Source organism: Balaenoptera musculus, chromosome 18 (genome assembly GCF_009873245.2).
Source record: "Balaenoptera musculus isolate JJ_BM4_2016_0621 chromosome 18, mBalMus1.pri.v3, whole genome shotgun sequence".
In the NCBI taxonomy this organism is placed as follows: domain Eukaryota; kingdom Metazoa; phylum Chordata; class Mammalia; order Artiodactyla; family Balaenopteridae; genus Balaenoptera; species Balaenoptera musculus.
The window spans coordinates 49,178,430-49,187,975 of record NC_045802.1 but is presented as its reverse complement, the minus strand read 5'-3'; the positions used below and the strand labels follow the sequence as shown (position 1 = coordinate 49,187,975).

The window sequence follows — 9,546 nt, the reverse complement described above, 5'->3', positions numbered from 1 at the left end:
ACTGTCACTGTTTGCAGATGACATGATACTATACATAGAGAATCCTAAAGATGCCACCAGAAAACTCCTAGAGCTAATCAATGAATTTGTTAAAGTAGCAGGATACAAAATTAATGCACAGAAATCTCTTGCATTCCTATACACTAATGATGAAAAATCTGAAAGGGAAATTAAGGAAACACTCCCATTTAGCATTGCAACAAAAAGAATAAAATACCTAGGTATAAACTACCTAGGGAGACAAAAGACCTGTATGCAGGAAACTATAAGACACTGATGAAAGAAATTAAAGATGAAACAAACAGATGGAGAGATATACCATGTTCTTGGATTGCAAGAATCAATATTGTGAAAATGACTATACTACCCAAAGCAATCTACAGATTCAATGCAATCCTTATCAAATTACCAATGGCATTTTTTATAGAACTAGAACAAAAAATCTTAAAATTTGTATGGAGACACAAAAGACCCTGAATACCCAAAGCAGTCTTGAGGGAAAAAAATGGAGCTGGAGGAATCAGGCTCCTGGACTTCAGACTATACTAGAAAGCTACAGTAATCAAGACAGTATGGTACTGGCACAAAAACAGAAATATAGATCAATGGAACAGGCTAGAAAGCCCAGAGATAAACCCACGCAACTACGGTCAACTAATCTATGACAAAGGAGGCAAAGATATATAATGGAGAAGAGACAGTCTCTTCAAGAAGTGGTGCTGGGAAAACTGGACAGTTACATGTAAAAGGATGAAATTAGAACACTCCCTAACACCATACACAAAAATAAACTCAAAATGGATTAAAGACGTAAATGTAAGACTGGACAATATAAAACTCTTAGAGGAAAAGATAGGAGGAACACTCTTTGACATAAATCACAGCAAGATCTTTTTTGACCCACCTCCTAGAGTAATGGAAATAAAAACAAAAATAAACAAATGGGACCTAATGAAACTTAAAAGCTTTTGCACAGTAAAGGAAACTATAAACAAGACGAAAAGACAACACTCAGAATGGGAGAAAATATTTGCAAACAAATCAACGGACAAAGGATTAATCTCCAAAATATATAAACAGCTCATGAAGCTCAATATTAAAAAAAAGACCAACCCAATCAAAAAATTGACAGAAGACCTAAATAGACATCTCTCCAAAGAAGACATACAGATGAACAAGAGGCACATGAAAAGCTGCTCAACATCACTAATCATTATAGGAATGCAAATCAAGACTACAATGAGGTATCACCTCATACCAGTTAGAATGGGCATCATCAGAAAATCTACAAACAACAAATGCTGGAGAGGGTGTGGAGAAAAGGGAACCCTCTTGCACTGTTGGTGGGAATGTAAATTGATACAGCCACTATGGAGAACATATGGAGGTTACTTCAAAAACTAAAAATAGAATTACCATATGATCCAGCAATCCCACTACTAGGCATATTCCCAGAGAAAATCGTAATTCAAAAAGACACATGCACCCCAGTGTTCATTGCAGCACTATTTACAATAGCCAGGTCATGGAAGCAACCTAAATGCCCATCGACAGAAGAATGGATAAAGAAGATGTGGTACATATATACAATGGAATATTACTCAGCCATAAAAAGGAACTAAATTGGGTCATTTGTAGATACGTGGATGGACCTAGAGACTGTCATACAGAGTGAAGTAAGAAAGAGAAAAATTTTGTATATTAACGCATATATGTGGAATCTGGAAAAATGGTACAGATGAACCTGTTTGCAAGGCAGAAATAGAGACACAGATGTAAAGAACAAACGTATGGACACCAAGGGGGGTAAGTGGGGGGGTGGTGGTGGTGGTGGAATGAATTGGGAGATTGGGATTGACATGTATACACTAATAGGTATAAAATAGGTAACTAATAAGAACCTACTGTATAAAAAATAAATAAATAAAGTTAAAAAAAAAGACAATCTATGAAAAAAATAATTGATAAGCTGGCCTTCATTCAAATTAAAAACTTCTGCTCTACAAAAGACAGTTTCAAGAGGATTAGAAGACAAGCAAATGTTTTCTTCAAGGCTGCGAGAAAACATTTGCCAAAGACACATCTGATAAAGTCTTGTTATGCAAAATACGCAAAGGAACCTGCTGTATAAAAAAATAAATACAATAAAATTCAAATAGTCAAAAAAAAAAAAAAAGAAAAATTTAAGCTCTGTAACTAACTGATTCTGTTCTTTGGCATTCAACAGAGCTCTCAACATGTTCATTCACCAGAATTATATTAGTCACCTTCTCTGTGCCAAGCACTGAGCATTTGATTAGCAATCAGTTGCTGTGTATTGTGTTCATTTTCTAGAACATTACTCTCATTACCTGCTTAGTTTGTGCCTCAATTTCCTAATTAAAAAATGTCACTTTTATAATTCTTAATTTATAATTCTGTCAAGAGTATTAAGAAGTAGCACCTATATTTGGGGTGTGGGCTGAAGTAAATCAATAATTACCTCAATTTTTGTGAAGACATCTTAAACATTGTTAAAAGACAAGGTGTGGTTAATTTCTTTGACTATTCCATGAGTGTTTGAAAAAAAAATCTGTATTCTTTCTTTTTGTTATGTCCAAAAAAATGATGAGAAACTGGGAGAAATATAGAAAATGTATGCTGAACAAAATGTTTCTATTCCTAATATGGGGAGATTCTATAATTTAGCCCTAGTTTAAAAAATAGGCAAAAAAATATCACCAAATCCTTCAAAACAATATAATCAATAGATACGAAAACATTCTTCCTTGCTATTCCTTTCTATTGTTTTCCCATTCTTTATCTTCCTGATTTCTAGACTTAATTTTATTCCTTCTTTCCTTATTATTTCCTTGGGTTTTTCCATGTCATTTTTTTCTCTTTTTGGTTAAATTCTTAGTTTATTTGTTTTCATTCGTTCTTTTTTTTATTTTGATAAGTGTACTTTAATCAATACATTTATCTGTATTCCACAAGTTTTGACAGACAATTTCTTTTTAAACCTAACTCCGTATCTTTAAACTTTTCTCTTATAATTTTCTGTTTAACCAGGATTATTCAGTACTCTATGTTTCTTACTTTCCAGATATGTGGATTTTTAAACATATGTTTTTGATTCCTAGTTACCTTGAATGATAATCAGAAAACATGTTGTATATGATAGCAATTCTTTGGAATTTATGGGTTTCCTGGGTGACACAGTGCATAGTCAATTTTAGCTTTCTTCACAGGTTCTCTATAAAAATTTTGTATTCTCTATTCATTTATTCATTACATATATTTAAACTGTAAATTATGTTATCGAAATTTATAAATTTGATTATATTTAATTTAGTTAATCTTATAGTATATGAGGATGATTTGTTAAAGTCACCAACTATTTATTTTTCCTGTCATTATTTTAGTTTCTGTTTTATGTATCTGAGAGCAATTTATTTAGTGTGCATGTGTTTAAAATAAAATCATCTTCTTAATACTTATGCTGGCAAATATTTCTTCATGACCCCCTTCATTAGCCTTAAATTCTATTTAATCTAACATTGAAACCACAACCCTGATTTTCTTCTCATTCATGTATGCCTGATATATTTTCTTCTATTTATTTTCAATATTTATATATCCTTTCTTTTTAAAAAATTTATTTTATTTATTTATTTATTTATTTATTTTTGGCTGCATTGGGTATTTGTTGCTGTGCATGGGCTTCTCACTGAGGGCTTTCTCTAGTTGCAGCGAGTGGGGACTACTCTTCATTGTAGTGCGCGGGCTTCTCATTGCGGTGTCTTGTTGCGGAGCACGGGCTCGAGGCACGTGGGTTCAGTAGTTGTGGCTCACGGGCTCTAGAGCGCAGGCTCAGTAGTTGTGGTGCACAGGCTTAGCTGTTCCGCAGCATGTGGGATCCTCCCAGACTGGGCTCGAACCTGTGTCCCCTGCATTGGCAGGAGGATTCTTAACCACTGCGCCACCAGGGAAGCCCTATCCTTTTGTTTTAAAAGTGATTCTGTAAACAACACATTCCTGGATCGTTAAGTCTTTATCTTTTGGTCTGTTAGAGTAACTAACTTACATTTATTATAGTTACTATATGGAGTTACTGTAGCCGTACTATTTTAAATTTTCTAATTATCACACTTTAATTTTGTTTCCTTTCTTTTCTTTTTTTCTTTTTATTCCCTTTCCTTTCCTACTGGATAGATCAATATTCTACTAATTTGAAAATCATATATTTTATATCTAGTTTCCTAGTAGCTATCCTTTATTTATTTCCTCTCTGTCTCCATCTCCCAAATTTGGGAAACTTTTCTTTTTTTTTAGTATAAAGAGCAAGAGAAACTGACTCTGAGAGCACGTAGTATTCCAAATCTTTTGCCTTTGCAAGGTTCTTAGCTTTTGAAACCTGAAAGCTAAGAATGGACTCTTTTGTTATCTGTGTTCTGCTGTGTCGTCATTTCCCTGGATCAGTGAAGATGCAATGCCCTGGCTGCCTGTGCTGGGGGAAGGTCACAGGGAACAAGGAACAATAAGGGGAAAACCCTGATAGTATCTCAAATTGTTATTCAGTCACAAACACTTGTGCTCTGTTTACTATCTCCAGTCAGAACTCCACCACGATTTTGGAGAGGCATTCTATTATTTTCTAGTATTTTATCATTAGCTAGTGGATATATTTAGTACATTTACCTGAAATTATATAATTAAATCATTTGGTGTATCACCTCTGTGATAGTAAAATCCCCTCTTCATCTTTAGTTTCTTAAATTCTCATTTGCCATTTATTCAATTCAATTCATTCATTCACTCAGTATTTATTAAGACCCCATTAAGGTTCAGCTATTGTGTTTTCTTTTTTTTTTTTTTTTTTTTTAAGATTTATTTTATTTTATTGATTGATTGATTGCTATGTTGGGTCTTCGTTTCTGTGCTAGGACTTTCTCTAGTTGCGGCAAGTGGGGGCCACTCTTCATCGCGGTGCACGGGCCTCTCACTATCGTGGCCTCTCTTGTTGCGGAGCACAGGCTCCAGACGCGCAGGCTCAGTAGTTGTGGCTCACGGGTCTAGTTGCTCTGCGGCATGTGGGATCTTCCCAGACCAGGGCTCGAACCCGTGTCCCCTGCATTAGCAGGCAGATTCTCAACCACTGCGCCACCAGGGAAGCCCAGCTATTGTGTTTTCTACTGGAGGAAAACAGAGTACAAAACAAATAATCCCTTCTCTCAAGATGCTCTCTTTGTGGTGGGGGACACAGACAAACCACCCAGTAATTATAAATGTAATGAGAGCTATAACAGTGAAATGTATTTAAAAAAAGACCCAAGAAGAGGAGGGGGAGGGGTGTGATGTGACAGGGTGAGAGAGTGTCATGGACATATATACACTACCAAATGTAAAATAGGTAGCTAGTGGGAAGCAGCTGCATAGCACAGGGAGATCAGCTCAGTGCTTTGTGACTGCCTGGGGGGGTGGGATGGGGAGGGTGGGAGGGAGGGAGATGCAGGAGGGAGGAGATATGGGAACGTGTGTATATGTGTAGCTGATTCACTTTGTTATAAAGCAGAAACTAACACACCATTGTGAAGCAATTATACTTCAATAAAGATGTTTAAAAAAAAAAAAGACCCAAGAAGAGAGGGCCACTAACACTGACTGGGGAAGTAAGAAACAACTTCACAGAAGACATGATTCTTGACTTGGGTCTTGAACAATAGATCAATGTTTCCGTAGTGAAAGATGGGGGAAATTCAAGTTGTGGGCATTAGGAAGCCAGAGCAATCAGGGAGAGGAAGAAGCTTAGGAAGCCCCATGAAGACCTGAGCATGTAATGCATCTGGGAATGGAGGTTGTCTGGGTGAGGGAGTGGGGGAGTGAGGAGCAGCAAATATAAGACTAGAAAGATTCGTGATTTGAGCTTTAGGAAATGTATCTTCATTTAAAGATTTTTAAGCGGGAAGAAAAGTAGATATTGGGGGAGGGTACAGAATGGAAGAGAGAGATAGAGAAAAAAAGAGAGAGTACATTTGTGCTTGGAAGCAAGGAGACAAGCTAAGAGATTGAGATGAACCTTTCCAGTCTTATACACTAGCTCAAGCCCTTATACTTCTCATGTAGTATATAGATTTTAAACTAGGATTTGACTGAATGTTACAACTTCTAATTAATTCTAACAGCATTATAATATTGGGATATTAGAGGAGCACTTTTTAAAAAAATGTAAGTGTTTACTTTTGGATATCATAGTAGAGGTGCCTACAAGACTATTCAGGAGATATTTCTTGCAGATTGTTAGAAATGCTTTCCATGAGCATATTCTTTGGCCCTTTTTTGGGCAACAGTGGGGTTGAGAGTGGAAGGGTTGGGGGTCAGAAGATGATTTATTGCCCCACCATTTAGTAAACATCATAGACCTGCATATTCAGTGTAATAGCTGCCAAACATTTAAAATTGTATCATCCCCTTGTCTTTTTCTAAATTCAAGTGATCAAACTGTAATTGAACACTTTTTTATGTGCATGCAATTCTCTAAGCTTCTGCAGGTGATACAATGATGATAAGAAACTAATAGCTTACCATATAGTTCATTCATGCAATAAGTCAAATGTCTAAATGATAATAAAGCAAGTTATATAAGATACAATATATACTATAGTATAATAACCTTATCGGACAGGATAGGATAGATTTACAACAAGGTAGCAGACAAGTCCACAATCCCAGTGGCTTAACAAACAAAAAAGTTTATTTCCCACTACAAGAAGTGTGCTGTGTGCCTGGGAGGTTCTCCAGGACAGCTGTCCTCTAGGAGCTGGCTCAGCATTCTGGACTGCTTCGATCACGAGGAACCTCCATACTGATGTTTCCATAATGACCACTGAAGGGGAAGCGTGGGGATGGACAGCACGAGAGGGCTGGGGCGTTGATTACTGGCAATTAAATGCTTCTACTCAAAGACATGACCCAAGTCACCTCTGGTCACATTTCACTTCCAAAACAAGCCTTAGGATCGTGCCTGCCTTCCCATGTGTCAGGATGCAGAGAGGATCAGGTACTGGTAAACAATAATAATGCTCATTAATGCACAGTAAGCAAAACATCACAAAAAGGTTACAAAGAGAGGGCTAAGGACGTTCCAGAGCAGGAAGCAATCACACTTAGGCTGTCATGTAATAAAAGACAACTCTTCTGTGTTTCTGTCAGTAAGTAGATGTTTATTGCATCACTTTCTTTCACCAGTAAGAAATGGCCTGCCGGGGTTCCAGATTCAATCCTAGCTCCCAAGCTAGTTGATTTGGTAGAACCCACAACACTTCCATGCTTTTCCCAGATCTCTGTTCTTTTCTTTCTTTTTTATAGATCTCAGATATGTGGCCTAGGGAAATAGGATCTGTATAGAAGAGTTTCTGGCAAGGTTCTACAAGGTTTCAGTCACATTCGGACAACTTTTCACCACTTTAAAAAAAAAAAAATTATTTATTTATTTTTGGCTGCATTGGGTCTTCGTTGCTGCACGAGGGTTTTCTCTAGTTGCGGCCATTGGGGGCTACTCTTCGTTGCGGTGCGTGGGCTTCGCATTGCGGTGTCTTCTCTTGTTGCGGAGCACAAGCTCTAGGCGTGGGGGCTTCAGTAGTTGTGGCACGCGGGCTCAGTAGTTGTGGCTCGCGGGCTCTAGAGTGCAGGCTCAGTAGTTGTGGAGCACGGGCTTAGTTGCTCCACGGCATGTGGGATCTTCCCAGACCACTCTGTCTCCCCCGCATTGGCAGGCAGGTTCTTAACCACTGTGCCACCAGGGAAACCCTTCACTGCTTTTTGAAGACATGGTTCTACTTTGCACAAAAATGTGGTGGTGTGAGTAAACCGAATGAGTGAATCTAACCAATTAATAATGTCTTTATCTTGGAGCTTAAATTCTATCTATAAGGGAGCCATCAGGGTGCACCCAGAAATTCTGCATAGGAATAATGGGAATTGATTGTAGTGATATTACATATAGGATAAAAAATAGTCCCAAGGCTTTATAGAAAGTGAGAATACCATTAAAGGAAAAAAAAATGAGAGAGAGAGAGAGAGAATGGGAGAGGAACCAGAGTTTTCATTTTTCCTATGAGCCCTTTGTAGAAAATTGGGAACTTTAAGTGTCTTTCCCACTTATTTTTGTTTACCTGTTACCTAACTCTTAATTATAATTTAGTAAGAGTAAAAAGAATGAAAGTACAATTTGCTAAAAGGAAAAAAAGAATACTTCTCTTTCTGCTTTAAAATTAGAATGATTAAATTATCCCTAGAATGTTTTTTGAGTTCCCTGGAAATACATATTACTACATATAAAAGGGTGCAAAATCTCTACACTAGCTCTGAACTGGGTAAATACAATGAATAAAATGTATTGGCTGCACTAAAAGCTATGAAGATTCATGTTTGTCATACCATGTTATATTTTAAAGAGAAATTGGAGTTAAAAATACTTTATCGTGATTCTGTTCGCCGCTCTGCAGTTTGCGTGTGAGGCTGTTTCCTCCCAGAGCAGTTGTGAAGCAAAAGGTATAAAGGGATATTTTTAAAAAGGTAGTTCGGGAATACTATTGACAAGGAGTGTGGGTCGCTTTTGACCCGAGCAGTAACTGCTGATCAGCTGTCCCAGGGCAGGGCGTGAGGGTCATGTGGTTCTGAAGATGAGGCAGGAAAAATGCGCCCCTGGGACCGGGACAAGGTGAAGCACCGGCGGAAGTGGAAGTTTTGGGGCCCTAGGAAGATTTGGAGCAGTTCCTGCTTCTAGTTATCCGTGGGATGCGGGAGGATATGGTGGCTCCTGAGGACCAGGAGCAAGTTGTGGAAGATGGATAATAACGCTCATGCAAATAGAAATGCAGGTGGCGACCTCGGAGGAGAAAGCCTTGAGTCACCTTCAGCATCCCAGGGGGAAGCTGATGAGAGAGTGCCAGAGTTGTGCCAGAAGGTGGAGGAGAAAGCCAAGGAGATTGGGAAGATGGCCGATTTGATGGTGGAGCTGGTTTGGCAGATAGAGAAAAGCAAATCGTCTTGAAGGAGGGTTGGCTTTCACAGCTGATGGACTCTGGTCTGCTGGTAAGGATGGGCTGATACCTGGAAGAAACTGAAACAGGTCATTTTCTCTATTTAGTTTTTCTATGTTTTTTATTCCCATGTAACATTGTCCCTTAGGGTCAGTGGTTGGTGACCTTGATATGGGGGTAGATTGTCAAATGTATTTGGTTCCTAAAAAATAACTTTTGTTTGAGAAATACTCTCATAAGTGAAACAAGGCTTAATCAAAACTCGTTTCAGTTTATTTTTGTTACTTTGCAGTGTTTTTGAAATGTTGGGCATGGCCTTGTATTTTGTTGTTATCATGTGACCTGATTGTTTTCTGGAACTTTGGAACACCCATGTGAAGACTTGGGGTCAGAATCTTCCAACTTTAGAGGTGCAGTGGAAGGCACTACTTGGATGTAGCTGGTGAAGCAATGTAGGAATGAGACTGCTTTGGATAAGACTGGGAAAAACCAAAAGAGAGTTGGAGATGGAAGACGCTGGGCA

At 38.1% G+C, this 9,546-nt stretch overlaps 1 pseudogene; it reads left to right on the top strand.

The window, feature by feature from the left end:
* The first annotated feature begins 7,023 nt into the window (after positions 1–7,023).
* Positions 7,024–9,090, top strand: LOC118884057 (annotated as a pseudogene).
* Positions 9,091–9,546: the final 456 nt, after the last annotated feature.